Here is a 24,362-nt window from a genome sequence, read left to right as displayed (position 1 = left end):
CTATTAATCGAACACTGACTCAAATCTACTACTCAGGGTTGTTATAGGTTCTCTCCTATGGTCTCGCAGTCCTGTTCTGCATGAGTTGCAGAGGGTGGAGAGTAGAGGCAGGCAGATTTAGAAAGAGACTGTTGCAGTAGTCCAGCCTAGAGAGAGCCAGAGCTCTGGAAACAGTGAGCTTCTGGGGGAAGGAGAGGAAAGGAAGGATACCTCTGAGGAGGTGCAGCTGGTAGTGCAACTTCTTTGAGACGTCAGAGATGTGAGGAGAGTGTGGCGTCGAAGATGACCCCAAGGTTTTTGGCCTCATGGGAGCAGGAAGAGGGCCAAGAGAGTGACAGGAAAGGAGCGAGCAGGTGTGCCGATGAGGGGAATCTCGGTCTTACTGGCATTAAGCCAGAGGTCATTGGCGGCACACCACTCCTGGAGAGCACACAGACTGTCAAGAGATGAGAGAAGAAGAGGTGGTGGTGGAAGGGAGCTTGAAAATTAGTTGAGTGTCATCCGCACAGCACTGAAAGTAAGGGCAAAGAGCGGCAATGCAGTGGGCAAGAAGTGCCAGGTATTGGTTAAACAGCCAGGGATAGAGGTTAGGCCCCTGGGCAACACCACAGGTAGAGATAGAGGAGAGGAAGGACCCAAGTTGGACCTTGGAGGGTTGATCGGAGAGGAAAGAAGTCAGCCAAGCCAGGGCCTCATCGGTGATACCCAGGTTATAACTGAGACGGTTGAGCCGGAATCAAGGTTGGAGAGCAGGTCTTACGGATGTTCAGGAGAGCAGTTTCCATGCTTCTGGCAGCTCTGAAGCCAGACTAACAGTCATGGAGATAACCAACAGATTCAGTGTGACGATTAAGCTGGGAGATGGCCAGCTTTTCCAGGAATTTGCCCAGGAACGCAGTGATGGAGATTGGGTGATAGTTAGCAGGGCAGGATGGGCCGGCAGAGGGTTTCTTGAGAAGACACAAGGGAGTGCTTCTGGGGGAGGGAGGTAAGATTCCAGTGGCGAAGGAGTGGTTGCAGAAGTCAGCCAGAGAAGGAGCCAGGGTGTTGTATGGGAGGATTGGTCCAAGAGACCCCCCTCCCCTGTAACCCCTCCCCTTGTGAAGTCCATGGCTCGTCGGGGGTTCCCCCTGCCACCAGGGCCCAGGTGGCGGGTGGACCACTGGCTGAAGACATTGACCAAACATGCTGTATTTCGCTAGGCCCTGGAAACCATTTTGTGAAATCAAAATGGTTTGAGCCCTGTGCACCACAGCGCGGCCCCCACCCCTGGAGAGTCTCACTTGTCCCTGTGGCCACAGCTCCCTGGCAGATCCGCTGAGAGCCCGTTCCCACGAACAAACAGACATGAGCTAGTGTTAGATGCCAACACTAACATTTCACCTTCCGCAGTGTATCGCTGTTCCCAGTATGACCCCGGCCAGCAGGGCCGGGATGGAAAAGACCTAAAATGGTCCCCTGACAAAAGCAGAGCCCCCAAATACTAATGAGCAAACTACCTGTGATGAAACTTTTCTCTCCATGACCTTTCTGACTAAAAACCTGTAACCTCCATGAAGATGGCAGAATGTGTGCTTATATGACATTCGGGGTGAAGTACCTACATCCCCGTAGCTATGCGCAATTGGTAAAAGTGTCCCGGGGTTTTCATGTTATATGTTTCGCCGAGAAGACTGCACCCCAAGGTCCCATGCCATAACTGAACTAATGCTGCTAGAGTGCAAAGGAAGACAAATACAGCCCTATTGGGAGCTCATGTAAGTGGTGCACGAAAATGCGCAATATGTATGTCCAAGCTCACCATGTGTCACTGCCATCAGTCTTATTAGTGGGTTGTTCCTGCGTGCTCCACCAACCTTACTACTACCTCGCTTACTGCACATGTATAGAAAGGTAACAAAATTTTGTGGTTGTTAAATACTTAGCATATAGGTAACACATTTGAAATGGCCATGTAAAAGGCACTAACAATGTCAAAAACATAAGCTTTGAAAAGACTCAGAGTATTGTATATTATGTGAATGTTTACCACCCAATCCCCACGAGCTTGTGCCCCCTATAGCATGTAGGTTCTTATGACGCTTTTTGTAAATATATACGCCTGTCTTTGCTATTGTCAGACAGAGCTTTGCATGCCCTATTCTGATTGATAAACTCCCATTTAAGCTCACCCGCACTTTGTCTTAGCCTTATTCCCATCTTGGGAGAGTCCATTATTGTCTCTCAGAGGGGAGGATCGTGCTATCTGGGGGACGCTCGCCTTCAGTGTCAATATAGTCCTTGATGGTTTGGGAGGAACAGGGGTGAACCTGGTTTGACGAGACTTTCATAGATCGGACTGGTCTAGAAACCGTGTCTGGGGAGAACAGGGGAAAGGCAGAGAAGGAGGGCCGAAGAAGGGTCAGAGGAAGAGCAGGGAGTAGAGGTAGAGTGAGAGGAAGAGAGAGGACAGGATGTCCTGAGTTTTAGAGATGAAAAGAGAAGCCAGGGCTGTGCAGAGGGCCTGGGAGGGGACAGAAGAGGTAGAGACTGCAGCAGGATATGCCAGCTCCTTGCAGATTTTAAAGAGTTCAGCCGAGTTGTTAGATGCTTCAGAGATGCAGGCTTGGACGTGTGCTCTCTTCTTGGTGCGGACAGAGAGCCAGTATTGCATTTGGAGCAGCAGACGAGACAAGACAGTAGTAGACAAGTAACGACAGACAATGGTAGAACTATTTGCTAGATGAATGCTTAGCTGAGAAGGAAAAACCGAAAAGGCAGCACTACTTTCACAATGCAATTTAAATACCAGAGAAAAAACCACCTGGGTCTGAGAGTGCTGTATAGTGGGAGAAAGGCCTTCACAATGCAGTTAAATACGGCCAATAAGCATAGTGTTATCTCAGAGTGGCACAGGCTAATAGTCACAGTATTATTCTAGTGTAGGTAAGGTTGCTACGTGGCAGGGTGATCAGGGTAGAGTGATGGCTCTATTCCTCACCCGGGCCACTCCTACCTTACTAGTTGCTGCTGGTTGACGGCTGGCCACTGGCTTCCCCTGCTGACATCAATCACAGGAAGTGGGCAGGCTGGGAGGCGGGGGGGAATCAGGAAAGGGAAGCAGGGGAGGAGTGGGTGGGAGCTAGTACAACAGCGCTCAGAGCGCTACGAACAGCCCAATAGATTCAAAATACACAAATAAGGCCCAGGAGCTTCTCTTGGCACGTTAAACTCACCCGATGATCCACACCAAAAGTGATCCACGCCATCAGTATATCACCCTGTGTTCTCAAAGTTGTAATATGAACCATTGCTTTACTTCCCCCATGAGTTTGCTCACGAATGTAGAGCCTTGATCTGTCAGTATTTCCTTTTGAAACCCTACTCATGAAAAGGAAGGGAGTAGATGTTTCAGGATTTTCTGGGTGATACTTGCTCTCAGGGAAAAGGCTTCTAGGTATTGTGTTGCATAATCCACGATTACCAAATTTTACTTGTTCCCTAATTTTGATGTTTTCAGGGGCCCAACAATGTCGATACCAATTCTTGAGAATGGAATTTCAGATTGGCAATGGATTTAAGGGAATTGGTGGTGGCATATTAGTTTTTGGCAAATCTCACAGGCCTGGACGAGGTTTTTTATGTCAGAATGTATTCCTGGCCAGTAGAACATTAGTGATTTGGGCCTGTGTCTTTGTCTTTCCTAAATGGCCGTCTGTCAAATGCGAGTGCACTATATTCCTAGGACCACTCGCTTATGATTCTTAGGGACAACCAATTGGGTCTTTACTAGGCCACCTGAAGTGGTGTCTCCCCGATACATAAGCCCATGTCTTAAAAAGAAAAATGGTCCTCCTTTCTCATGGCCCTCTTGTTCAAATGCGACCTGCAAAAAGGCTTCAATCAAGAACAGGTCATTCCTTTGGGGAAAGGCTAAGACAGGAAGGGTTTCAGCTTCTTCTTCTCCCGACTCTTCTAGGCTCAGGCTCTGGAGGGGTGTCTGGTGCATCATCCGCCTCCACGAAACCCGAGTACCACTATCGGTTGTCTCCTTCCCGGCTTCTTCATTTTATCCCCTTGATGGGGTTGGAAGGGATCTTTTCTATGATTCTGTAACAACACTTTACCATTTTACCTCTTGTCTTAACTCTGCATTGGGAATTTACCACACATCACTAATAATCTCACATTGACCTGCATCATGGTTAGTGCCTTGACATTTTGCATTCGTCATCCATGATCGTCGCCAACATAGTAGTAGGATTGTATTTCTCTGATGTTAATACTGTAATTATCACCATTATATTGTTTTCCAGTGGGATTGTAAACCCTGATAACCATTAACTTAGTGCACCAATCTATCCACTTGATGCCCCCAATCTATACCTACAAGTATGTAAGGAGTGTTACTTTCTAGTTCCATTTTTCTCCAAGTGTATAGGTTTACAACACTAATCCATAGACATTCTGCTGGCCTACCCAGTGGGCTTTGGAGTGCAACATTTTGTATGGTGCATCTTCCTTCAAGACTTTAGTGGATGTCGGCCATCTGCATAGCTCAAACGTTCAGGGCATGTAAATAATGAAAAGATGTTCCACCCTCCAGGATAGCGATGACTAACGAATACCATTAACAATTTCCTTCTCTGCATACACCTCTCAAACTCCAAACCAAACACAACCACAAACCTCTAGCGCAGCAAACCGCACGAACTTCACTACACTGCAACAACAAAACAAAAAAACACATAGACTCGCACATCAGCACACGACGACTACCGGCCGCATACACCCCAGGCCCAGCCGACGGAACCACCGGGCTGAGGCTGCCAACAGCACATCACTGCAATCTTGCACTTTTCCAGCCTCCACCCACTAACCCACCATCCCCCCCCTCTTTCAGAGCCGCCAGAGCGCCAGGGGACCACTCCGGTGGTGATAGTGCGCGGTACAAATGACCTTGAACATTAACATTAACCTCTAAAGTCTGGGTTTATAACCCCAGCTAACACATTTCCAAACCTCCATGCTAGTCCTGATTTGGGAGCCAGTCTAATGTAAGTTTCAGGAGGGGGGAATTGGAGTCAAATCAGTGGGTATCAGTCTTATTTCTCCTGGGGGAATAAACGTGTCCCTTTTGCTACAAATATCAAACCCAATGGAGCCTTTAGTGGCTACTGAGGGGGTCTGAAGCTCTGGTACTACATTTTTCATATCTGAGGGGTCCCCAACTTTAAGCCACATCCCACTATGACACCATTTGTGAAGACATCATGAAGTAAGATACAGACAAGACTCACTTTCTAAACTAACATGGCTTACTTCTCATATCAGGATGGAGTAACTTGCCCTTTGCTAAGGTGGGATTTGCTTACCTAAAGAAACTAAAGATAGTCACTGTCATTAAGTTCAGCTCAAAAGTTTGTCTGTGTCCAAAACCTATACTTGCCCTCACAACAAAAGATATAAAGTGTGTAGGAATGTCAGCAACAAAAAAAAAAGTGTTCTAACAGTGTCCTGAGCTTCTTCCCGTTATGCTCACCTGGTATCCACAGGGGCATCACACGACACCGGATGGGAGACTGTGCACTGTCCTGGACCCCTTCTGCTTATTTGTATGTTGGCTGGTGGACAGATCCTGTGACAGGAGAATGGAGGGTTAAGTACCGAGCCTGTGATGTGGACTCCCACCTCCCACTGACCAAGTCCCTTCCCTTGGAGGTTATGCCTCACCTTAGTTTCTTGTGCGTTGAGCTCTCCATCCTGCGTCTCTGCGCAGGGGCGCGTGTTAGTTGTGGGCGTTCAGAGGGCCTAGTTGCTTCACTGGTCCTGTGCCCTTGTGTCGGGTCCAGACCGGCTGTGACACCAACTCCGTTTATGGAGTTCAGGTAAGTCTTTCAGTTGCTATTCCTTCTCCCGTCTTCTTTTCGTTCTCTTGTACTCTAAATGTCTCTGTCTTCCACAGGGGTTGTTGTGGTTGCGGAGCTGCTGCGCTGGATGGATAAGGCTGAGGTAAGTAGCTTAGCGCAAAGCGCGGTGCTGATCAATGTGAGCTAGTTTCAAACCTGTATTTCTTTCTCGCCTTCTTACAGGGTGCAGTGCGCTGATGGTCCGGAATGAAGTTCAATCGACAACCGGTTATTCAGGTGAGTGGTCATTGGTGTTTAGCTTTTCACCTTTGCAGATAGCGTTGCACGATGTCAAATATGCTGCTTGCCGAGTACGGATTATTATTAATGCTGTTCTTTCATTTTGCAGGTTGCGCAGCACTCCGGAGATGGCGAGACCACTGAGCGCAGATGGATGTAGGAGCTGTTACTCACAGGTAAATGTTCTGCGTTAATGCTGTTCTTGTAGGATGTGGAACAATCCAGGGATGGGTGAGGCTGTCGAGCGCAGATGGATGTGCAGATGGACATAGGAGCTGCTACTCACAGGTAACGTCCTTTTGTTAATGCTGTTCTTGCAGGTTGCCGATGGAATCCAGGTTGATGGATTTAAGCCGCTGGGAGTAGCTGATAAGCTGGAGCTGGACACGGTGAGCGTTACGCTGCACAAGTGCAGAATAACGCAAAGCGTGAATACCAGTTCGGGCGTGGCTTATATAGCCAGCCACAACTGAAGATTTGACCACACCCAAAACACTAGTCTGCAAGGCTCAGTTCTTGGAACTGATCTGTATAAAAGGACCTACATATTGGATTAAGGTCCAAAGTGGTGCTTGCCTCATTCTAAATAATGAGCCTGGCGTCAGGACTGACTCCATGTCTTCTGTTGATGGGCTTTTAAGGCCCTTGGAGCCATTGTGGGGGGCTGTAGCTTCACTGCTGTCAGGGGGCTGTTGCATCTGAGGGAGTCAAGGAAAGGGGTCGTGACAGCACTCCCCCCGCCCCCAAGGCCCCTCTCACCGTATTCCTTCCGACTGGCCCAGGTTTGGTTGGATGGTCTCGATGAAAACGTTTAACCAAGCGTGGTGCATGGAGGTGCTCGCTCGGATCCCATGTCCTGTCTTGAGGGCTGTACCCTTTCCAGTCCACTAAATAATATAACTTGGATTTGGTGATTTTTGAGTCTAGGATGTCTAACTTCAAATTCAGGCTCTCCATTAACCAGTATCAGATTTGGTGGAGTTTTAACCCGGGTTCCAGGTTGAACTGGCTTCAGAAGTGAGACGTGGAACACAGGATGGATCTGCATGTTCGGTGGTAAAGCTAGTTTTACTGCCATAGGGTTTATGATAGCCTTGATGGTATAAGGTCCTAGGTACCGTTTGAGATCCTCTTATAGGTACGTGCCGAGATGCCAACCAGACTTCATCTCCAACTTGGTAGGCTGGGGCTCTTTGTCGATGTTGGTCAGAAAACTTTTTCTGTCTTTCTTTGGCTTGAATCAAGTGTTCTGCCGCCCTTTTGAAAGTCTGAGTTATAGTTGTATGTAAAGTCTTTACCGCTGGCATCTCCAAGGTTGTGGGGACGTCCAACTCCGAAGTACGTGGATGCCTTCCATACATGGTATAAAATGGACTCTGCCCCGTGCTGGAGTGTAACGAATTATTGTAGGTATATTCGGCTATCCAAAGCACATCCTTCCAACCTTCTTCCACTTGATGTAGCACGCACCTTAGGTATTGCTCTAAAGTCTGATTTGTCCGTTCTGTTTGACCATCAGTTTGTGAATGGTGACTGGTGGATAGACGGATATCAATTTGGGCCATTGCACAACTATTCCTCCAGAAATGAGACACAAACCGGCTGCCTCGGTCTGAAATCAGGACGGAGGGAAATCTGTGTAGTCGCACGATTTGTTCCAAAAATACCTTCGCCAGACTGGATGCATTTGGTAGACCCTTAAGTGGTATGAAATGGGCCATTTTTTAAAAGAGGTCAACAACCACTAAAATAGTGTTGAATCCTTGGCAGGGAGGTAGGTCGGTGATGAAATCGAGGGAGAGTGTGTGCCCGGGCGCAGGTGGAATTTCCAAGGACTGAAGAAGACCCGCAGGTCATTGCTTTAGGGATTTATTCTGTGCACAATTGCCACATGATAGAATTAACTGTATAATGTCCTTTCGCCAGGTTGGCCACCAATAATGTATTTTGGCTAAAGTTTTGGCAATCCCTGGGTGTCCTTCCATCAGGGAATCGTGATAACCTGAGATGACTTGTTCTTGTAATGCCTTATTCGGTAGATACAAACATCCCCTGAAATACGGGAGCTGATCCTTGATTGTGCGATGTTCACTTTGAGCGGCCCACTCCTGTAATGCCTCAGTGTTCATTAAGAGCTGAATTTCCTTTTGAAGTTCGTCCAGGGATAATGTGGCAGTGAGACCTAGTAGCTTGTCACCCGGAATGATGGCTATGGGATCCGGGGCCGAGTATATGTTTTCATCAACTCACATGCGGGATAAGGCGTCTGCCTTTCCGTTCCAAACTCCGGGTCGATGAGTGATTATGTAATTCTACTCTGTGAAGAATAGAGCCCACCGGAGTTGACAAGATGATTGAGCCTTTGCCGTCTTGAGGTATTGAAGGTTCCGGTGGTCGTGATTACAGTGATGGTATGTCTGGCGCCCAAGAGGTAATGTCGCCAAGCCTTAAAGGCTGCCTTGGAGTTCCTTGTCTGTTATTGCATAATTAAGTTCAGGTGCGGAAAACTTGTATTTGGCCGGTCCTGGGATCCCTCTGTAAAAGAACTGCTCCCATCACCATTCTGGAGGCGTCGGTTTCCACTATATACGGGAGGTCCAGCAGGGGGTGTCGCAAAACTGGGGCTGAAGTAAACCTTCTCTTAAGTTCTTGAAACGCTTTTTCTGCTTCTTCAGTCCATTGGAAATGCTCATTATTCTTTCATAATAAAGAAGTGATCGGATGTAAGATCTGCGAGAATCCCGGGATAAATCGGCGGTAAAGTTTGCAAAACTGAGCATACTCTGGACACCTTTAACCGAGGACGGTGATGGCCAATTAAGAATGGCGTCTACCTTGTGCAAATCCATCTGAACGCCTCTGGGAGTGAGGACAAAACCCAAGAAATCAATTTCAGTTTAATGGAAGGGCGACCGATAAGCAGCAGTGCAATATGCACTCCAATTTTCTTCTGATACACAGTTAAATTGAATGGAGATGAGTGTGTTATGAAGTGCTCCATTCATAAGAGACCATATGCCACCTGTTGATTTTGATCATATTTGAGTCATCATATATTCTCCATTTTTTGTTATCGATTCACCTTTCTACCACAATGCCATTATTTGTATAATCGTTTCAGATGATTTTCTTCATGAATTCAAACTATTGGAGACTCATTTCAATCTTATTATATCTTGTCTTTATTGTTTTTATTTTTTTTATTTTACCGCTGGGTCATAAGCATGTACATGCTTCCTTTTGCACTGCTGATTATTGGTCCCACTACCAACAAACTTTTGCATAGACCCACATAACAGCCTGGTACATAAGTGTTTGGATCTTAAAATACATCCAAGAGTGTTTGTTTGTATTGAGACAATTTACTATTTGACCAACGTACTCTGTTGCCTGCATTGTTAACAATTGAGGCTGCATGATTTTTGATTCTGGGGATATGAACCATGTCCATGCAAGACATCATTGATTATGATCCCTTAGATCAGCATCTTTGATGGTCAAAGTAGATGCCATATTGAAAAACCGCATATCAGAAAAAATGTAGTCAAGATGTGCATGTTGAAGGCCTCTATGCCAAGTGGATAGGGGTGGGATATCACCTTGAATGGCCCCATTCAACATGGCATAGTTCTTGCCAGACATTACGTTATGCCATCATAATTCATCTGCAGTACATTGTATTGAATTTCACTGTATTAAATGGAGATTCAAGTCTCCCATTACTAGTGTGTGATTTATGGTTATGTCCAATAGTAAATCATCAAAAACACAATTCAAGTGATCAAAGACTGTTTCAGATGTCAGTTGATGTTTATCCCAGTATATATCAACAATGGCAACTTTATAAGGACCTTTTTGAAGCTCGACTATCTGAACGTAGCTAGATGGTGACTTCTGGGTGTGTATTTTGAGCAGTCCAGCCATAGGGCGTCCATAGGGATTGCTGAAGGCGGGAACTGTCATTATAATCATAAGGATCCCATACGGGGTCAGCTAAAAGCAAGGTCTTCTGAAATACGATAATGTCATATTCATATAGTTCTTGGGATTTTGTGTTGATGAAGTGCCTATGTCCTCTTGTGTTCCAACATAAAAGTGTCACACATTCCTTGTGCTGGGATTGTTATGGTCTTCCCTCGCGAGTTTGTTTTTGCCAAGGGGCGTTGGACATTTGCGATTGGTTTTGACGGTTCTTCATGGCGTTGTCATAAATCCTTGGCCCTCTAGCTAATTGTGACTACTCCTGTTCTTTAATTTGTATTTTATCTTGTATTAGTACGAAGCCTGGGTTATACAAGGCTGTCCTAGCTTGCCAAAGAGCGTTTAGAATAACTCCTGAACGCATGTAAAGTCTTGCTTCGGAGAGATCTCTATGGTCAGTAAACTCATCCAGATCTATATTGGTCGAAGTTAAGTGTTGTAGGGCTAGGACTTCGGCACAGATGTTCAAGATACTTGTGCGATTGAGGTTGAATGTCACAAAAGGGTGTTCTCTGCATCTAATTAATAATCTATGATGATCTTTGTACTGTTGCCAGTTATTACCCTGGTTACGGGCTGCTATGGCCTCTGAACAAATGACATCAACTGACTGCATGTTGTCCAACCTGGGGCGTGAGTCCCTCACAGGATCCATCTTTGTTGATCCCATATGTGATGCTGTCTGGACATGCAATGGACCCTTTAACAGCATGGGTAAGTTTGGTAGTAAAGACAATGGGGCCTGGTTATTACCCATGCCAGCCATTGGAGCAGTAGCGTGTGCGATATATTGCGCAATTGAGCTTTTTATCTCATCACACAAGACCTGCATAGTAGGGCACGTTACATTCTGCGCTTCATTAGATGTCAATTGAGAGATTGGCGCTAGATTACACTCTACTTGAACCATTTTGAGTGGATCTGTGTTTGCAACTAGATCCACTAGGTCATCTAGTGGTTTGTAGATCAATGGTTTTTGGCCAGTATGAATTGTTGCATCCAAGGGAAGACTACGCATTCCCTGCTCCGTGTCTTTCATTTTGATAGAGGAGGTTAACATTTTTATAAAGCGCCTCCTTATTGACACTTTTTCCTAATTCTGACTTTTGACGTATAATTGATTTGTTTTTTCTGGACCCTTTTTAGCGGTCTACTAGCACTGGATTGTGTAGATGTCATATTTGCAAAGAGATTGAATGCATTACTTGGTTTCGTAACCGGCTGCAGTTCCAGAGTAGTTTTGTCAATCTTGGGAGCATTGCAGCTCGGGTTTTTGGTAAATTAATCAGCCTCACCAGCCTTACTGCTATTTGGTGCCAAGTTTGTGCATGTGGATCGATTCACAGAATTCATATTACGGTTCTCAATTTGCTTCGTTTTAAAAGGGGAATTGCTTGGTAGGTACTAGATTGGATTGGATATTTGCTTCCACTCCTCGAGTAGTTTCACTCACTTCAGCAGTCGTCTCCTTCTCAATATGTTTCTTAATTACTGATGTTAACTGAATTGGAATCACACATTCAGAGAGAGTTATTTTACATGCTTGAAGAACCTGGATCAGTAACTCGGTTTATTCATTTTGCGTTCTCAAGATTCATACAATTTAGCTACTGAAAGTAAGGCTGTGTTCATGGCACTTAATGTGTTATTGAGTGCAGGTGCTTCCGGGAAAGAGACACGATTTGGCATTTGATTGTGAATAAAAATCTCCATTCTTCTGTCAGTTCATTGAAGCGGGAGCACTGTGGAGTTGGCGCTATGAAAGATGGTGAGTTGTTTGGGGATTGATCAGCAGATTTATCAAACATTACAGGAGATTTTGACATCTCAAAAGTACTTGGTATCTGTTCATTCTCAACTTGTAAAAGTTTGTTTATTGAGGTATTTCCGGAGCTATGGACGGTATTTTCCTCAATTAGTTGGATTAGATCCCCAGTGTTCGAACAGACATACGAGAGTCGGGACGTATACTATTGAACGTGCTCATAAAGTCAATCGCCTCCTCGTCTGCTTCCCCCAGTATTGTAGGCTTCACATAGCTTTTGTTGAGCAAGCACCGTGCAAGCTGGGTGTGCCTTCTGAAATACGGCACTTGATAATGGATCTACATGTGTGCAATTGCGGCTACTTGACATGACCACTTGCATTGGTTGAATTTTACCATTCAAACACGCCGATTCCAAATTTAAATCCGTTATTTCGTGGGGAGTTTGGATTGATGTCATAATTTCATTCTGTACGACAGTGGATGTAGGCGAGTTCGCCTCTGTGGCGATAACAAGAGATGGCGATACAGACGCGGGCACACGTGGTATGTCTGTGGCAAGCTGCGGACTTGCTTCTAAGGTGTTCGCCGCAGAAACCATAACTTCCGCTGGCATTACACCAATCGTCGTCACTTTATTAGACAGCATTAACTTTACATCATTCACACAGAACTGGTGAATATCCGCCGATAAGGACAAGGAACGTTGCATTTTCTTCATGCTTTGTGATCGTACGGCAGATGTAATTAGCATTTTTATAAACTGTGTAGCAGTTTGTTTTGGCTCTACATTATCCGCATGTTGATTAGGCATGCATGATTTCAAAGAATACATATTCATGGACATCACAGTAATAGAAAGTTATGCACAATAAATAAAAACAAATTAGATTAATAAAATAAGATAAAATGATTATAACAGTAAGGTGACTAGATCGATTACCTTACAGTCACCTCGCCTGGAGTGCATCCAGCAACCGCCACCCGCTCTCCAGCTAGACAGCAGCAAATCCACTTTCCAAATGCACTTTTACAAATGTGTGCGCAAATGCACAGGAACAGAGGCTTTACAGGAAATGCTGAGATGAGAGGCGGGTCAAGCATTGACAAAAACAAACAAAAAAGAAGAGTGAAACCAGTGTTCAATGGCCACTAACCGTCACATTCAACTTGTGTTCACGGTCGGCAATTAGCCCATAGCACGTCAATCACTGGAAAGAAACATGACGATCAGCTGTAGTAAATCTGTAATCCAGCAGCGTAACGTGGCAGCGTGGCAGGACAGCCAGACAGCAGCAAATCCACTTTCCAAATGCACTTTGACAAATGCACGGGCGCAAATGCGCAGGAACAGAGGCTTTACAGGAAATGCTGAGGTGGGGGCGGGTCAAGCACACGCCAATCACGCCTTTCTGAAACGTCAGCACCAGACCGCCGCCACAAGGTCCACTATCCCACTGCCACTAGGACCCACAGACCACAGATCGCTTTTGCCCACTTTAAATAAAATAAATAATAAGGGCGATAAACCATGGTAGTGCAGCCTGCAAGTGGCAGGTGAAAGTTAGTCAGAAAGGTATATCTGATAAGTGCAGAAGTAAAGTATGGGGTGGGGGACTGTCTGGGTACACATACAGAAACCCAGTGCAGAGGATGGCCTGGAGGCAGTGCAGGAGGGTGGCAGGGTGAGCAGGTACATGGGCCCGAATGACAGAGGGTCGCCAGGTGCACGATGACAAGAGAAGAAACAGATCAACAGGGGAGAAGGGGGGCAAAGGCAGAGGCAAAGAGGAAGGTCTTGAGATGCTTCCGGAACCAGAGATGTTTTCCTCAAGTTTTAAGGTGGCCGGGAGGCTGTTCCAAAGGGAGGCACCACCCAAAGACAGATGTATCTCCCCAGCTCGTTTCTTTCCCGAGGGAGTTCGAAGTAGAGGAGCGAAGGGCTTGAGAGGGGAGGTATTTACGGAGGGATAGCAGAAGGTATTTTGGAACCAGGCCCCAGAAAGCCTTGTGGGCAATACAGAGCGTTCAATCCTTGCATCCACTGGGAGCCAATGAAGGGATTTCAAGGCTGGAGAGATACGATCCCAGGGCTTGAGGCCAAGGACAAGTCTCGCAGTCCTGTTCTGGATTAATTGTATAAGGCGGAGAGTGGAGGCAGGTAGATTTAGAAAGAAGAAATTGTTCATCACGTAGGAATTCCAGACGTAGAATCTGGTCAGTCTGGAATTCTGACAAGGGCCAACGCGAAGAAACAACTGGGGAAATGATTATTCCCAATCTTGTAGTTAACTTATCACATCGTTTTTTGAATGATGATGATGAGATTAGAATTTTGAATAAAGGCTTTTCTTTTGCACCTACAGCTTGTGCAGACTTTGTTAAATTCCAAATAGATCTATTCAAATTTATTAGGAAGTTGAAACTAAAGACATTTTTTGCTAATCAAGTTAAAATGTAGGTTTCCGAACCGATACTGACACCATTAAGCACACATTCTATGACAGACATTGCTAATATCGAGACACTATTGTCCTTGACATCTGATAGTGTTCCTAACAAGATTGCAATATTTCAGGACCTTGGTGTCCAATCTAGGCATTTGGAAATGACTGAACTTAAGCCTCACTCTAAATTTACACCGAACGTAGGTACTGAAAATGTGATAGAAACATTTCATGCAGCAATGATTAAAGATATACATAAGGTTTTGAACAAACCACTTAGCGGCAATAACTGCAAAAATCTTGACTTCCGTGAATTTATAGCCCTTAAAAACCTAGCCGTGATGCTTCCATCACTATAAAAGAAGCTGATAAGGGCGGAAATATTGTTCTATTGAATACTGAGGACTATATTAAAATGGGGACCAAACATCTAGATTGTTACACTAAGCTACAAAAAACCCTGACCAAACAGATTGTACAAGACTTGCATGCTTTAATCAATGAATGGTATTCTTCAGGATATCTAACTGATGAAGAAAAACATTTTCTACTTATTAAAGATCCTACGATGCCTACTCTCTATTTTATGCCTAAGATACACAAGCAGTTCACGGAATTGCCGGAGGTAGGGCCAATAATGAGTGGCATTGGGTGGGTAACTGAAGGCATATCGCAATACTTAGATCAAGTGTTTCAACCCTTTGTCACCAGAATGATCACATACATTAGAGACAGTACTCAAGTACTGCAATTGTACGGCAACCAAATTACTGTCTGGCAACCCTTGATGTGATGGCCCTGTACTCTAATATCAAACACAATTTAGCTATTGATGCTGCAGACTTTATCTTTCGCAATTCATCTGTCTCTTATTATCACCATATACAAATGATCAAGTCCCTTCTCAATTTGGCTTTGAGCAATAATGCATGCCTCTTTAACAATATCTATTATTTGCAAACAAAAGGTGTTGCGATGGGGGCCAAATTTGCACCGTCTTTGGCAAACCTTTTTATGTCACATTACGAGGAGACACACATACTCAATAACTACCAATATCAAAATGATCTTATATGTTGGAAACGCTATATAGATGATATTTTGATCATTTGGCAAGGCTCCTCCACATCGCTTGATGATTTTGTGAATTATGCTAACAACAACAACTTTGGCATCACTTTGTCTGAACACTCAAGCCACTCTATCACTTTCTTAGATTTGGAAATTTTTGTTGAAGAAGAAATTAGAGACAAGAATTTATAGGAAGCCTACGGCTGTGAATTATATTTTACATGCCAGTAGCTGTCACCAAAGAGCCACCATTCATAACATACCAGGAGGCAAATTCTATAGGGCGAGAAGGAATTGCGCTAAAGATTTAGACTTTCAAGCGGAGCGGACATTTTTAACCCAACGCTTCAAACGACGAGGTTATCCGTTATCAATAATTTTCAAAGCCGCTAACAAATACACGTCTACTTCACAATCAGGCTTACTTGTTTCCAAAACATCCACTGTCACCAAGGAAAGACCCCTTGCAATCATCACCCAGTTCTCTAAAGATTCATCGATTCTGTACAAATTGGCTTCAAAGCATTGGCATTTGTTACATTTAGACTCGGATTTAACTCCACACATCTGGGAAACCGAAATTTATTTTCACTAGGGCCAACACTCTAAAGGACAAATTAAGTCCTTCATTTTTTGATCCGTATAATGCTAAACCACCTGCTACAGCTACCACATGGTTAAAACAACCGGTGGGTTTTTATAAATGTGGCAATTGTAATTTGTGCCAATATGCACATCAGAACTAAAACAGACTCCAATCTACCTTTAATGATACATTGACAATTAGAACATCAATTTGATAATAAAGCTGATATTCAGTTCATAGGTCTCATTAAAGCTATGAGTGCATACACTTGTACGGCAGTGGGCATAGTTGTAGGCTGTCTTGTGCAGTGTATGTGGATCACGCACAGGGGTCACGAGCCACACCAGCTGCGGATACCCAGAGTCACATTCATGGGGTGGGATACAGACATCAGTTGTCTCATACTTGGGTCTGCAATTGATAGCCGTGTGTATGCATGTGTACATCCTGCACATGCTGTGCATGTGTGGTGTTTGTGCAGCCTTCGTGGGTGGTGGCATGCATACCTTTGCCTGTACATGCACCCTGTGGAAATGTGGCCGGTTTTCTGTGGTGTGTCCCAGGTGACTGCACATGGACACATGGCTGTGGCATGAGTGGACATGCTGTTGGGTGCTGCTGTGTGGATCTGCGCAGTGCTGCATTCCTGATGCATTCTGGTAAATGCAGTATAATGTGTCGAGGTGATGTCAGCGATGTGTGTACATCAGCGTGTGTGTCCAGGTGTGTCTAACGTGTGCATGCGCCCTTGTATGCATCCTGTCGTTAGTGCAAGGGCTGCCCTGGTGCTGCCAGTGCATGCACTTGTCATGCCATGCTTCTTTTCAGTGTTCCCCACCCCTCTTTTTGGTCTATGCTTCACAGTGCATATGTGGCAGGGATTTTACTCACCCACTATCCAGGTCCGCTGTCCTCTGTTCCTCTCCATGTATCTAGGAAGTGTGCTGTTCTGTAGGACCATGGAGTCGCGAGTGGAACCTGGGTAGTGGGCACAGCAGTGGTGATGATGATGAGGTCAGACCCGCAAGTCACCTGCACGTTGAGGGAGTGGTAGTGCTTCTGCTTCCTGCATACAGCGACATGGGGCGCCACCAACACAACATGGGTGCAGTCAATGACTGCTATGAGATTAGGCAGTTGTGCGGAAGCATAGAAACTTGCCTTCATGTCATTGACCTGGGTTGTGGGCAGTGCAATGTGTTGGTTGACATGGCGCAGGAGGGCGTACAGTACCTGGGCCAGGACTGCACAGAATGTAGGCTGTGTCATGCCATGCATCATCGCCAAAGAGTGCTGAAAGGTGCCTGTACCCAGGAACTGGAGGACCGACGCCAGCTTCACTAGTGGGGGCACAGCTGTATGGATATTGATCCTGCTCCCAATGTCTTCATGGATAGCGGCCAGCAGCTCAGTGATGTCCCCCTGTTGAGGCAGTACTCATTAACCAACTGGTTGTCGCAGAGGACCCAAGGTGATTGCCTGACCCTGGGGATGGGTGGTCGCATTGCTTGGGCGGCTATCCTCCTCGTTGTCCCCCCCCCGCAACTCTGTACTCCCTGTTCCTCCCCCCAATGCTGTACTCCCTGTGCCGTGGCCTGGTTGTCCAGCATCTGAAGGCCCAGCTGCAGCATGAGCAGCTTCGCAGCTTGACACAATGAATATCAATATGGTGTTAGAAACAGTGTTTGGGGTTTGGGTGTCGTCTTATGTAGGCCTCCGGAGTGGATTGGGTATGTCTGTGGCTTCATTTCTGGCATCTGTGTTCATTTGCCTCCAGCTGGCGGCTGGAGGTAATTCTCGGCTGTATTAAAGCCAGTTTCTGGCATGAATACCGCCGTACATGCACTACAGCTGCAATTGCACTTTGTGTTGTCGGTGCCATTAGTGCAGGCTGTAATAGCACCCATTCCTTTTGGGTCTGGCGATAGTTGCGCTGACTCGTAATCAGGCGGAGCGGTATTGGCAGCGCCAATACCGTTACCGCTGAATTTAAGGGCTGCTGCCCAACTCATGAGGCCCTTAGAGTGTGTGTTGAAGCACTAGTATTGGTTGAAAGTATGAACAGAACTCCAGGTTGCTGCTTTGGAAATTAAATCTAGAGGAACATTTGCAATTAATGCAATGATGTAATAGCTTCATCGAAGTATCTAAGCATGTTAAGACCTTGGGCATTTTTATGGACTCACATCTCTCGTATAACAGACAGGTCTCCCATCTTAAATCCACATGCACCTTTTACATCAATCTCATATTGGCAAATACAGCCATATCTATCACAACAAAATCTTGCGCTGATTGAGGAGCTATAATTAACTCCAAACTGGACTACTGCAATAGTCTCTTGATGGGTACCTGTAAGGCTAACATCAAGAGATTGCAGACCATTCAGAATGGTGCAGTTAGGGCGGTCTGGGGCTTGAGCTGGCGGGAGAAAACATCAGTTGCCAGGAGAAAAACTTCACTGTCTACCAGTTCAACAGCGAATAAAATTCAAATGCTCAGTTATGACCTTCAAATGTCAGACAGGCATCGCTCCTAATTATCTCACTAAGAGACTAATTAAGGCCCCGGCTCAAAGACCTCTAATGTCTAAAAGGAAAAAATAATCTGCAACAACCACGTAAAACCTTGGAAAGAGTTGGTGGCATAAATTTTACTCACTGGGCTCCGATGATTTGGAATGCTATGCCATCTCCCATAAAAAACAGCACGTCTCTTACCATCTTTAAGAAACTGCTCAAGACATATCTGTTTGACGAAGGAGAAGTCTAATAGAATCTCTATGTCGTTCTCTTTGTAGACTTGTGTTTTATGTTGTTTCTGTCTCTGTTGTGAGTGCTCCGAGGCCTATGGGCGATAGAGCACTATATAAAAACCTAGATAGATAGATAGATAGATAGATAGATAGATAGATAGATAGATAGATAGATAGATAGATAGATAGATAGATAGATAGATAGATAGATAGATAGCCCATGTGCCCCGAGAAGAGGGAGCGCTAGGCGTCAAGGGTAGATCTCTCTTGGCAAGAGTAACACAGTGTGATGACATTTACAACCCATTTGGAAATAGCTGATTTAGAGAAAGGGTTCTCTACCAACTGGCACAGACATTTTGGTTTGTCTTTCATAGTGGCTTAGTCCTTTCAAGGTAGTATGTCACTGCCCTCCTAACATCTAGTGTATGGAGGCTTCTTTCTGCCAATTTAGTGAGGTTCTGAAAGAAAGTGGGAAGTTTTGTTTCATATGGAACTTCGAGATGAATTTTATACGCAAAACGTGGATGAGTGCGCAAGACCACCTTGTCTTTGTGAATAGTTTCAAATGGGTCCTGAACTGAGAGGGCCTGCAGTTCACTCACCCTCCTTATTGAGGTGATGGCCCCTAGGAAGGCAGTCTTATAGGCGAGGGTCTTAAGGCTAGCCTTGTGCATGGGTTCAAAAGGAGGTCCCATTAATCTTGCGAGGACGACATTCCCATCCGAGTTGTGTTGTAAATAGGGGGGAGGGCGGGTGAAGTATTTTAACCCCTTCCATAAAGGCGTTAATTACAGGAATCTTCCACCATGAAACTTTGCTCTGGGATGTGGTATACGCAGAGAGAGCAGTCAGGTTGACCTTTAGAGAACTGAAAACTAGTCACGCGTCTGTGTGTTAGGTACAGGACAATATCTTTGGGGGAGCAGTCAATGGGATTGACTTTCTTACCATTGCACCAGATAAGGCGTTTCCACTTATTGGAATAGCAATGCCTAGTTTGGAGTTTGTGCTTCTCCGAGTATGTCCATACATCTCAGAGGGCGTTGGAGGTGTCCAAGCTATGACTTCCGGAGTCAAACTGATAAGGTGAGTGTCTGGGGCACGGGTGCAGCATTTCCCCTTGTTCTTGAGATACCATGTTGTACGGGCATGGTAGTTTCCTGGGGGGTGTTTGAGGGGGGTGGGGGAAGCTGAGATCCTTATAAGATGGGATACCAACGGCTGCCGAGCCCACAAGGGTGCCACCATGGTTATTGTGACTGGTTCCTGGTGCATCTTGTGCACTATCCTGTTGAGAAGGGGAAATCGGGGGAAAAGCAAAGGCAAATCTCCCGGACCATGTTCTTCAGAGACTGTTCCCTTTGAAGCGCTTTTGTGGGTGCCTGGCGGCGTAATTTGGGCATTGGGTGTTCTCCAGAGCAGCGAACAGGTCAATGTCTGGAAAACCTCACTCTGCAAAAACGTAGAGTAGAATGTGCTCTTGGAAGCGCCACTCATGCTCTACGGGTAGGTTGAAGTCTCGGCTGAGCACATCTGCCAGAAGATTGTGCTCCCCTGGAACATGTTGTGATAAAAGGAACATGTTGTGTTTTAGTGCCCATTTCCAGATGTTCTGGGATAGCTTGGATAGCCCTAGAGAATGAGTGCCCCCTGTGTGTTCTGGTAGCACATGGCTGTGGTGCCGTCTGTAAGGATGAGATCTGCTTTCCCCTGAAGGTGAGCCTGGAAAGCTTTCAGTGCTTTGAACAGCGCAAACACAACAGTCTGATGTGATTGGATCCTACTTATGGGGACCATGCACTGTCTTTTGAAGGAGGTGAGCTCCCCACCCTGACAGAGAGGAGTCTGTGGTGAGAGTGGCATGTACTGCGAGTGTGGCAAAGGTTTTCCCCTGCAGAAGGTTTTCCTTTGACCACCACTGCAGAGCCTGAACAAGGGCTGTCGAGACAACCAATAGATCGTCCCACTGGCCGCTGGCCTGACACCATTGGCTCGAGAGCCACTCCTGCATGGGGCGCATTCGCAAACTAGCGTGAGGCACTAGGAAGATGCAGGCATAGCCTTACGAACGGTTACCCGGTGACTAGCTACATAATGAGGGATCTGGAACAGCATGTTTTGAATCCTCTCGTTGGAGGGGAAGACAAGCCTGTGTTCTGTCCTAATCAAGGTCCCAAAAATCAGTTTGACTTGGCTGGGGACCAGACTCTTCTCTTTAATAGCGAATCCTGATTGAATAGGAGATTTACTGTCTTCTGGGTATTTCCCAGGCATATTCCGTATGTGTCTCCGGTTATGAGCCAGTCGTCTAGGTAAGGGTGCACAAGGATGGACTGCCTGTGCAGGTGAGCCGCTAGTTCCTTTTTAAACACCCTCAGGGCTGAGGCAATGCCAAAGGGGACAACCTTGAAATGATAGTGTGTGTCCTCCCTCTTGAACCGCAAGTACTTTCTGTGCGCTGGCAACACTGAAATATAAGTATGCATCTTTCATGTCCAATGCGGCCATGTAATCCCCCTGCTGCAGCAACGGGATTACTTCCTGAAGAGTGTTGTCATCCTGAATATTTTAGGTTTGACATAATTTGCAGGACACAGATCTAAAACAGGGTGCATGGTTGGATCCTTTTTGGGTACAAAGAAGTATATTGAATAAATACCCTTGTTTACCTGTGGAGGGACGTCTTTGATGGCGCCCTTTACTATCGGGACCTGGACCTCTGCGCAAATGGTTTCATGACATTCGTCTGCTCCGGGGTGGATGATAGTAGCGGGGTGGATGGAGGAATTTGATGCAGCACCTTTGGGTGATGGTCTTGAGTACCCACTGATCTCATGTGATGCCTCCCACACGTGGGTAAAAGATGTTAGATGTCCCCTGACCGTGGAAGTGTGGGAGGGGCTTGCACTGCCGAGTCACTTGGAGGCGGAGGAGCCTCGGGAAGCAGAGTTTCTGCCTCTGCCTTTTCCCTGATGAAACCATCTTTGTTGAGGGGACTGGAAACCACTGGGGGAGCCCTGTCCGGGGGTCCAGTTAGGAAGAGCGGAGAAGGACATCCCATGAAAGGGCCGGCGGGTGTTGAAATTGCCTGGCTGGACGATGGGCTTGGTCGAGCGATTTTAATCTCTTGTGCTCTATCTTAGCGAGCTCCAGTGCCTCCTCAACCTCTTTCCCGAAAAGGTTGGCTTCCTACACCGGCTTGTTGATCAGGGAGGTTTGGGTCTCCGGTTAAAGCCTGAATTTTTTAGTCATGCGTGGCGTTTGAGAATGGTGCTATGGGCTAGGACACGCCTTGCAGTTACGGCAGAGTCCAAGGTATTTTTAAGAATACTCTGTGACTTGTCCTTCCGCAACCACAGCCAAAAGGAGGGTGCAAGCGGGTTCTAGTCCTCTTGGACGAGACCCCACTGAATGTCGCTATAGCTAGCTAGAAGAGTGGTATTATTGGCTATTCTGGTGGAGTAGGCAGCCGAGGTGGTGACACGCTTGCCAAGGGTGTACCGTTTCTTGCAGTCCTTGTTGGGAGGGGATTCCGAGGAGGACAGTGGTACCCAAGCACTTTTCCATGTAGTAGTGATGACTAGGTAGTCCAGGATGGCATGGCCACTGATGGTCAGCGGGTCCGAAGGAGCTAGGTGGAACATTTTCTCCACACAGGGATTAACCACACGTGTGAGCGATGGTGTGAGCAATGAGGTGGGTAGACGTTTTTTGAAGGAGTTCAACAAAGGGATGGCTTGGCTGACTGGATTCTTTTCCTTAAGGATATTTTCCACAAAGTCTGAATCAGGAACAGCTTCTTGTGTGGTAATTTGAAAATGGTCAGCAGCCTTCTTTAGACGTTTATTGAACGTCATCTGGTCACCAATAGGCAAGTCTCTGGCCTCAGGAGCGTCCAGAAAAATTTTTACTGGATCAGAGTCATGAGGGGGAGTGGTTGGCCACATGCCCTGGTCATCTACAGGGTTCCAATCCAAGTCCTGATAAGTAGGATCTTGTTTGTCTTGGCCAGAGTCTTGGGCATAAAGAATTTCTTGACTAGGGTCACATTGGGTCATTTAGAAACCCATCCAACTGGGTTCCTGATGGGATTCAACCAGGGATGAGAATTGAGCACTTGGGGAGTGTAGCCTCTGACTTAGGAGGGACAGGACAGGGGTCAACATCCCTCGTTCTCTTCAAAATGTCATCGAATTGGCCCGAGAAATTAATGAACTCGGCCATTCTATTCATACAAGCCTCAAACCTTTCCCTGGTCCATTCAGAGGAGTGTGAATGATCAGGAGGGGGAAGGGCCATGCAGGAGCGACTGGGTCCTGGCGCAGGGCTTCAGAAAGAGGAGTAGAGGCTGAAGAATAGTCATCAGATGAGGGGGAGGCTTTTTTGCAGTCTGAAACATGTAAAACAGCTTTGGAAAGCTTCTCCCAGTTTTGGGAGTGTTTTCGACAAGTGGACCTGCCTGGGTGTGTCTTTAGACGCTAGTGCGTCTTTCGACGACACTGTAGCTTTTGACTCTCCCGCGTTGGCGGCCATAGATTTAGTGGGCGCGCCGCTACAGAAGAGGATTTACCACAATTTGTAGGCCACAAGGACGTGTGCGCAGAGGGCCTCGAACTACAAGGTTTCGATGGCCCTGCTGCGGACTTAGATGGGCCTGCGGGCGCAGAAGCCTTCCTCAACAGCTCAGCTAGAGGTTGTGTTCTTTGGAGCAGGTGGTGCATGTGTGTCTGTCAGGATGTGGCTTCACATGGCACTGCCGGTGGCATGCCTGTCGGCCCGGCGATGGACACTGGGGAGCGCGATGGCCACAGGGGATCGCGAGGGCTCCGCGGTAAGGTGGACAGCCTCCAAATCAGAGCCGCGGCTGCCGACAGACTCATATGAGGCGCCGGCGGGAGAGTGACTCTTGGCATGCAAAGCATAGGCCGTCCACAATTTCAAACTCCAGTCTATCAGGGTCTTGGGCCGAACGAGCTTACTTGCTTTACCGTTATGCTCGTCGTGATCATGAGGGAGAGACTGATTGCATCGACGATGGGTGTCCTTCCAGAGAAATTTGGTGTTGCAAGACAGGCAAAACTTAAAAGGCGTCCTCTCCATAGCAGAGGGACACTGTGGTCAGACAAAGGAAAGGACAGGAGAGAGAGAGAAGGGGTGAAGAAAAGGCATTCTCAAGAGAAGACAGTACGAACAAGGCCCAACTCTCCCTACTTTAAAGGCCGGGCAAGAGAGGCAAGGGCACGTGGAAAACAGTTGCCGAGTAGTCACTGGATGGATTGTTGGCAGACAAGATCAGGCGTCAAACAGCTGAAGGCAAGCAAACCGCAGAAGAAATTGTAAATAGCAATATAAAACTCTTAGGACTCCGCATTATGTGCGACCCGCTAGATAGTTGGAAAAAAATCTTGCGGGACCTCGAGGCGTGAAGGATTTTGGGTACATTACACATCACATGTCGACGTCCCTTTTCGAAATTTGAAAGATGTAATCTGCAATTCCTACTTGATGTCGGACTACATGCACAGCATGTGATCTAAACAGATTAACAAACTTCAGAATTAGACATTATCTTAGAAAAGAATAAACACATGAGGGACACTGGGAAATTTTAAGCAGATTAGTTCCC

At 46.3% G+C, this 24,362-nt stretch overlaps 1 protein-coding gene across 2 annotated transcripts in view; it reads right to left on the bottom strand.

Moving 5' to 3' along the window:
• Positions 1 to 24,362, bottom strand: part of LOC138489343 (zinc finger protein 300-like) — a 61,569-nt gene that overhangs the window by 10,086 nt on the left and 27,121 nt on the right. The gene's annotated exons all lie outside the window — the stretch shown is intronic.

This window comes from Ambystoma mexicanum, chromosome 9 (genome assembly GCF_040938575.1).
Source record: "Ambystoma mexicanum isolate Mex_15411 chromosome 9, UKY_AmexF1_1, whole genome shotgun sequence".
Classification (NCBI taxonomy): Eukaryota; Metazoa; Chordata; class Amphibia; order Caudata; family Ambystomatidae; genus Ambystoma; species Ambystoma mexicanum.
The sequence above is the reverse complement of the archived record's forward strand: the minus strand, read 5'-3'. Positions and strand labels throughout refer to the sequence as shown.